Source organism: Corvus cornix, chromosome 13 (assembly GCF_000738735.6).
Source record: "Corvus cornix cornix isolate S_Up_H32 chromosome 13, ASM73873v5, whole genome shotgun sequence".
Lineage (NCBI taxonomy): Eukaryota > Metazoa > Chordata > Aves > Passeriformes > Corvidae > Corvus > Corvus cornix.
In genome coordinates, this window is record NC_046343.1 from 3552595 (window position 1) to 3560626 (window position 8032).

At 47.4% G+C, this 8032-nt stretch overlaps 2 long non-coding RNA genes across 2 annotated transcripts in view; one reads left to right on the plus strand and one right to left on the minus strand.

The window, feature by feature from the left end:
* The window catches only part of LOC109144623, a 23862-nt gene extending 21082 nt beyond the window's left edge, over positions 1 to 2780 (minus strand). The window contains exon 1 of the long non-coding RNA XR_002045506.3: positions 1997 to 2780. This is a non-coding gene — a long non-coding RNA (uncharacterized LOC109144623). The remainder of the gene's footprint in view (positions 1 to 1996) is intronic.
* LOC120410739 overlaps positions 1 to 7557 on the plus strand; it is a 10944-nt gene extending 3387 nt beyond the window's left edge. Inside the window, exon 2 of the long non-coding RNA XR_005603070.1 lies at positions 7303 to 7557. This is a non-coding gene — a long non-coding RNA (uncharacterized LOC120410739). The remainder of the gene's footprint in view (positions 1 to 7302) is intronic.
* The last annotated feature ends 475 nt before the right edge of the window (positions 7558 to 8032 follow it).

Below are 8032 nucleotides of genomic sequence, written 5' to 3' on the forward strand. Positions count from 1 at the left end.
GGTATAAATGGGAAGGATTTGCTGTGCAGTGCTACTGCTTCCCAGGATCTGGAGCTCATGCACTGGCTGCAGGGTGCTCAGAAGGCAGGACCAGGCACTGCTGCTCCCCTGGCATCTCCCCTGTCAGGCACTGATGCATCAGCACAGCCCCACTCTGAGCCAGGAGAGCCCAACTCCACCCGTGGGCCACAGCGGATGGAGCCTGCAGAAAGGATTTCTGCTGTGGGAGATCAGACAGCAGCCTCTCAAAAGGCAGCCTCGTGTCACACCCAGGCTTTAGGAGTGCTGGAAAAGCATTGTCTGGTTGTTCCATGTTCCCCTCCCAGCCTCCTCCTGCTCAGAGCCTGTTCAGGCTCTGCTCCCCTCTCCCTCCCTCACCAGTGATCCCTCTCTGCATCTGCCCAGAGCAGGTTTCAGCTGGAACCACCCCCCCCCCACCCCAGATTTTACAACAAAATGGCTCTTTTTGGAGAGATGAGGAAGACAGGAAAGAAAGAGAAGTACCAAACCTGCTGCCAGGGATCCAAGCAGAAGCTGTCACCTGCACAGTCCCCAGCCCCAGGAGCTGTGGGTATTTAAACTCAGTGTGATGCTGCCAATAACTGTGTTATTTAATCTGCAGAGCTCATGCAGTGACTTTTTATGGGGTTTTTCCAGTTCCACCCACTCACTCCCACAGGACCAGAGAAAGAACAGTTTCCCAAAAGGAATACTTGGAGTGACCTTCCTGTTGCAGCTCGACCTGCTCCGTCAATCCAAAAGCCATTTACTGGATCTTAAATCACCCTGGAAATTGCTTGAGCAGGGAAACTTAAAATTTCCCCCCTTCTCTTTCTGGGATTTCCATCTGCCAGAGATACGGGGCAGGAGAGGGATTACTGCCCTGCCAACACTTCCCTCCAGAGTGGGTAGAGAGCCAAACTGCAGAGGATGATGAGAATAAATTAGAGCTGAGAGGAGAGCTCTAAGGAAAGGAAAATGCATCCTCTGACTGCCTCATCCCTGCGGCACAGCAGAACAGTGCCAGGAAATCCACAGCAAGCCAACATTTCATTAAAACCTAATCTACACCAACAAATACAGAACACCTCCAAATTTCTGATCATTTCACTGACAAGTAGACACTGGATGTACTTCTGAGTTTTATACTTTAATCTGTGTAAATAAAAACCCTACACAGCTGATTGCTAAGGACTTGCTATATGAAATGGCTCATAAAGTAGTAAGTCAGCAAAAAAATACAGCCTGGGCCATTCCCTCCCAATTTAGGCTTTATTTGCATATGCATATTTTTTACTACTGTACAGCTTTAATTTTTTCTTTCACTCCACACTGGATGGACATTTTAGGCCCTCAGAAAAAAAAAACTGAATATGTGAATCAAAAGAAGAGTCACGGAGAAAATGACAGCAGTTTTCATGTTAACGATGGCTTTGACATATTAATTAGTATCTCAGAGATGAAATAAAGCCAGTGATACCGAATGATTCATTAGAATGAAATTAATCTGAGGAATAATTAATTCTGAGGGGATGGAGAAAAAGAATACAAATAGATATATTAGCAGCAAAACTCTTCAGCGATGAGTGTGACAGTGATTTCTAGCAGCAGTGGATGAGACTGCAGATAATACCATTTTCTCAGCAGATGGCTTGGTAGGTGGCACTCTCCCTCCTAAACTGCTCTTACAGATTTACTCCTGAGCTGCGTGCCAGCATCAAATAGATCCTTACCCATATTCCAGCCCAGCTCCTGATTGATGGATGGCAAAGAAATGTTTAACAGAAAAACTATTTAAGAGCAGATTTTTGTGGGTTTCTGGTGCAGGATGTGGTGATAAAGAGTGTGCTTGGTACCTACAGCAAGTGGACAATAATTTGCCCTACATCTGATTATTAAATCCACATTATTACACATCGAGCATGGTCAGGCTCCACAGCCCTGCCAGTGGCAGGCTACAAATCCTTGAATTAAAGATAATTAAACTAATACTTACCAAAAAGTTAGAAGCATCACTTCTTGCTCATAGTGAAGGCTGGCAGCAGCATTTCAGCACCACAGGGAGCCACAGAAGCCCAGCCAGGGCTCTCTGCAAGGGGAGCAGCCCCACAAAGCCCACGGAGCACAGCAGGTCCAGCTACAGCAGACAGGGTCAAGCAGCAGTCCAGCAACGACCTGACCTCTCCAAATGTGCCAGTCGTGCAGCTCTGCTGCCTCAGGCAGCATTTTCCCATCTGCAGCTCCCAGACAGCCCTGCTGCCGTTGTGATGTTGCAGTTCCACCCTCAGATTCTGGGATTAAACTCTTCTCCAAGGCTGCTTGTCAAAGTCAAATCACACAGTCTGGGCTTGATGGCAGTCAGAAGCATCCCACCAAGTTCAACAAAACACTGGAACAATATTCCAAATGAGAATCTGTACCAAGGTCTAAACATTGGGCTGCTTCACTCCTCCTGAAGTAACTTTCATTCAAACTTTTGAAAAACCCTGTGAACCAACTACCCCAAACTATGATGTTATCCCAAACCCACTCTCACCCTTGCTCAGCTGGATCTGTTATCCTGCCCCAGCCTCCATGCCTGTCCCACCACATCAGGCAGAACAGTTTTTCCCCCCTAACATGAGTAACTTCTCCCTCGTTACATCCTGCTTTGATGTCCTTGGCTTTTCCCTGCCCTGTTGCTGAGACAGTCTCTAGCAGGCTGTACTTTCCCAGGCTGGAAATGTTCCCTTGAGTTTCATTATGCACTTGTCAGAATCTGTCCCAAGGTCAGGGGCCTTCCAAAGCACCCAGTTCTCCCTGCTCCCTTCCCTCAAAGCTCGTCAGGGCTCAGCTTCACTAACACAGGCATCCAGAGTCTCTTCTCAGTCCATCAAACCAGTCCTCTCCATTCAGGAGAGGCTAAAACCAGGGATGTCTTCCAGGTATAAGTTCCATGTCAGTAGAAAGTTCCCTGGTGCTTTCTAGTAATTGTGTACTGTTTATAGGAATTCCCTTCTGCTTTCCCAAAGTTCTCTTCTGCTCTTTAGAAATTTGCCACAGCCTTCTAAGAACTGTGCATTTCCTTCTAGGATTCCTCCACTGCTTTATAGCAATTCCTCCTTAATTCATAGGAAATTCCCTCCACCTTCCTGGGAATTTGCAGCAAATTTTCTCAGAACTCACATCACATTTTGCTTTCCTGGGGTTCTCCCACAGCTTTTTAAGAATTCAACTTTCCTTGCTAAGGATTTCCCATAATTTTTCCACAAGCTACATGTCATTTTCTAGGACTTTCCTGTGTTTTCCTAGACATTTTCCATACCTTTCCAGGAATTTCCTGCTGCCATGAATCTCTCACTGCTCTCTAGGCATTTCCATCAGCTTTCAGGTGTATCCACCAGGTTGTGACATGGTATCAAGGGTTGTCCCATGCTGGTTGTGCTGCTGTGTGTTGTCACGTGCCAAATGCTATTCCCAGTTGTTCTGTGGTGTCCTGTTTTGTCATATATGGCATATTTTGTCATTGTTTTGCTGGCACACCTCGATCTCATATTTTTAACTATTTTATAAAGCCACGGGAAAGGCTCAGGGGTGAAAGTAAAGGATTAATCAATATCTGGTCCCTAGACACTGATGAAAAAAAAAATGTCTGGTCTGTTTGAAGGAGTTGTGAGACCGTGTGTCCTGTGGGATGTTCCTACACCTCCTCTTGCCCCTACAGGTGTATTTTGACAATCCAGATCACTCTGCTTGGTCAGGGGTCTTGCTGCCAAAAGCAGCTGGCATGGATCATTCATGGCAGCAAAGATCCCACATGAGACATTTATAAAATAGCCACACCATAGAGGAAATGGCTTCCTAATCCCCTTGAAAGGCTGGTTTATCCCTTTAAACACAGCTTTACTTCCCTTCTAAACACAGATTGGCTTTTCATCTTCATTCCCTTCCATTCTTATCTGATATAACTGTACATCTAGAGAAAGAGGAAAATTGAGTATGCATTAATTTAGCTTGGCACAGTAGAGCATGAGTAACCTAGAACTGAGTTCAAATATTGCAGATGGAGCCAAAGCATTTAAGTGATTTTGTAAGTAACACTCTATCAGCTTATGTAAGAGTTTTGTTACAATTTATATTGCCAAAAAATGTTGTGTTACTTGCCTGTTTGATCAAATTTCCCAAGATAATAGTTTATTCCTTATCAGCTGAGACTGGGAAAACAGGGTGGTGGTTTTTTTGGTATACTGACACAGACTCACAGAAATCGCTGGCTCATTTACAAAAACAATCCTTGAACTCCCTCAGACTGTACTGATGTCCCAGTCTGGAATTTGGATCTTCTACATAAAATTAATGGATATTACGTCAGGAAACCACAGGAAATGCTGGATAAATGTGGTTCACCTCGCCCAGCACTCTGCTCCGGATAGCAAAACCCAGCACGAAGCCTTCACAGGCACCTCCCATTGAGTGCTAATGAATAATTCCCAGAAATGCTGCTGCTTTCTTCTGGCAAACCCCTGATAACAGCCAGCTTGGTGCCAAGGCCAGTTCCTGACATCACATTCCAGGGCCAGCCTCTGAATAGACCCCAGATCCTTGCATGTGCCCTCTGGAACATCATCACATCATTCCCCACTGCTCTACAACTACTTTTTTCATGGAGCAGAAAAGTCTTGACATCTCCCATGCTTGCGTTCACTCTGACTGCACTGTTTTTAACCCAGGGTTTGGAATTCCTGGTCCTGCAGTGCCACTTACTGGACATTTCTGTTCATAAAACCACATGCAGCAGCTCTACATTTACGCAGTTGATTCCCAGGGCTAATCTGAAATCGATAAAAACATAAAACACACCAATGTTCACTTCGGAATACATGAAAGCTTGAGGAAAGTAAATACAGAAAACTTCATTTCTTAGATGAGGCAGTAATTGTGGAGGAACAGAAATCTTCCTTTTCTGGTCAGTGTAGGGAAGAACTTTCCCCTGTAGTAGTCTGGGAATTCTTCCAGGTGGAAACACGCAGATGGTTAAATTCATCCCTCGTTCAACAAATGCATCTGGGAGTTTGCAGGAATCTTGTTAATACATCCCTTGGAAAATAAGGCAACTGAAAGGAATGCTTCAAAAGGAGCTGGGGTGGGGCTTACTTGATTAATCCAGACGTACATTTTTAATACAGCCAAAAACATTTTAGTGTGAAAATCAGTGCAGATGAAGAAAGACATGGAGTGAGAGGTCAGATATTCCTTGTGACTACCCATATTCACCCATTTGCCCTTCAGTTTGTAGCTCACGAGTAACTGGTGGTGATTGCTCAGAGCCATCTCGAGCCTTTTTGGGATCCATGGCAAAATATCAGATTTGTTACTCAGCAATGGGAGAAATGACTCGTCCAGTGAAAGAGAGGTTCTGTAGCTGTTCAAAACCATCTGCACTGAGCACAGAGCAATGATTAACTCGTGCAGCTTTGCACGTAGCAACTCAGAGAAAGAATTTAGGTATTCATATATCCACATTAAATACTCTGCAAGCAGAATTTCAGCCGTGATGTGTGGTTTTAAATCGGATGAACAAGTTGGTATCTTTGGCATACAAGAAAATTATTAGAGGCAGAACACATCAGTCCTCAGAATGCAAACCATACCAAACAACACCAGTTATACCCAACAACAACTAATTTATTTCTCTGCACAACATCCAGCTGTTTCCATTTTCTGAACAAGATGGTTTTTGCCATGTTTTTTAGCAACAAGTGTTATGGCCAGATACCACCACAGATGTATCAGTGTTGGATCTGTCAGTGGTCATGGAGACTGGGATCTGACTGACAAGATTAAAAAGAATTAGACATTAGCAGGGAAATATATAAATTGTTCACGAATTTTGTTGTGAAGCGCAAGGGTATCAGTGCCAGTTTTTACTCTTTCATGATGGACTCTCACCTGGTATATTTGCACCTGCAATTGTCATATTTATATCTCTAAGATTTAAGTTGTGGAGCCACAGGAGAAATAGAGCAGGAGACATCTGAGATTGGATGTGGCTTGCGTCAGAATGAAGGCTGACTCTTAATTTTTTATTGAAAATCATGAACTGAGTTAACTTTGAGTTAAAAACTGAAAACAAACTCCAGCCTACACAATTCTATTTTATGAAAAAAAATACGTGTAATTTCATAGAAGTTGAGTATTAACAGCAAAGCTTTCATCAGTAAGTGCAACTCCACAAACATTTGGTATCTGAGCAGAGTCATGGCTTTTTAATATAAAATTCCCACTCTGTATCCCACAATGAGCAGGGAGAGGGAGCTCAGTCCTGTATCCAAAGAGCAGAAGAGTAGGATTGCTCTGCTTGCACAGCTGCCACCCCTCCGGGGATGAGACCTGTGGACAGAGCAGCGATTTTACAACAGGAATTTCAGCAGAGGAGCTGGATTGGGCTATAGATGGCACTTGCAATCCGTTCGTGAGATACTCTGGTCCACGAAAGACCTGAACGAGCACAGCTTGTGCTCTGTAAAGGGGCCGCAGCTCCGCGGTGTCTGCACCCGTGTCCCCCGCTCCCAGGGGGCTCAGGGATGGGATGGAATGGGATGGGATGCCCTGCGATGCGATGGGATGGGATCGGGTTCGGGTCCGGCTCTGCTGGGCTGGGCTTGGCCACGGCACAGCTCGGACCTGACCGTGCCGGTTCGGATCGGGTCGGGTCGGGCCCGGGCCGGTCCTGCCCGCACTGGTCGGGTCAGCTCAGCCCTCCCCGGGCCCCGGCCGGTATCGCCCCCGGTTGTGACCATGCCCCCGCCAATCCCAAATGTCCCCATCCCTGTGCTCACCCTGTGCCCGCCCAGGGACAGTGTCACCTGCCGCGACACCTGGAATTAGCGGACCACGGGCATGAGCGAGCAGGTTGCACAGGACTGATGAGAACTTAAGGGGAACTAAAAAAACCAAATTAGAAGGTTTGAAGTTCCTGGGCGTTTCTACTGTCGCAGCGGCCCGGCCACCCCTGGGAATAACAGAAAGAAGGAAAATGACCGTGGGGAGGCCACCATTTGTCCCAGTGCCGGTTTCCTCCTCCGCAGCTGCATCCAGAACATCATTACTGGGTGCCAGCAGCTCTGAATTGCTGAAATAGAGATGAAGACACATCTTGCCCTGAAAACTGCTGCCTTCCCGGTGCCCACACCAGACACCAGGGTTATGGGCTGGGAGCCCGGCTGAGGAAGGGATGTCCGGCTCGAGTGTGAGCAGGGGGTGACAGTGACATGCGGATACTCCTTATCTGGCTGCTAATGCACTTTTTATCTCCTCTCCTAGGCGTGAGCGATGTGGCAAGCCTCTCGTACTTGAGCGACCTTCAGAGCAGCCTCCTGGTGCTGTCCTCACACACGGCAGGTTATTGTCCCTCATCGCCAGGTTTGGGGGCATTCGTGTGGCTTGGGTTTCTGATAATAACCCTGTGACAACAATCCAAATCCAGCGCAGCCTGGAGGAGACTGATGGGAGACCTCACCGTGGTCCTCGTATGGGTCACACTTAGGAGATGGACTCGATGATGCTTGGGGGTCCCTGACAACTCAGAATATTGTGTGATTCTGTGATTTTGTCGTCTGCAGCTTCCTCAAGAGGGGCAGGGGAGGGGCAGCACCGATCTCTGCCCTCTGTGACCAGTGACAGGACCCGAGAGAATCGCTGGAGCTGTGTCAGGGAAGAAAATTGGGAAAAGGTTCTTCACTCAAAGGGTGGTTGGGCTTCCCAGGGAAGCCTAACACAGCTCAAGGAGCGTTTGTTTGGAAAACGCTCTCAGGCACACGGTGGGGTTGTTGGGGCTGTGGGGCGCCAGGAGTTGGACCCTGGCGATCCCAGCGGGTCCCTTCCAGCACAGGACATTCCATGAAGTAATTAATGGCAGTAACTGGGCGAGAAATGCGAGCCACCCAGAGCTGAGCCGGGCCTTCAGGCGAAGCGGGCGGAGGGAGGCGCGGGCGGCCCCGGGCGCTGCCCGCACAGCCCGGCCCTGCCCGGCCCGGCCCCGCCGGGGCGGAGC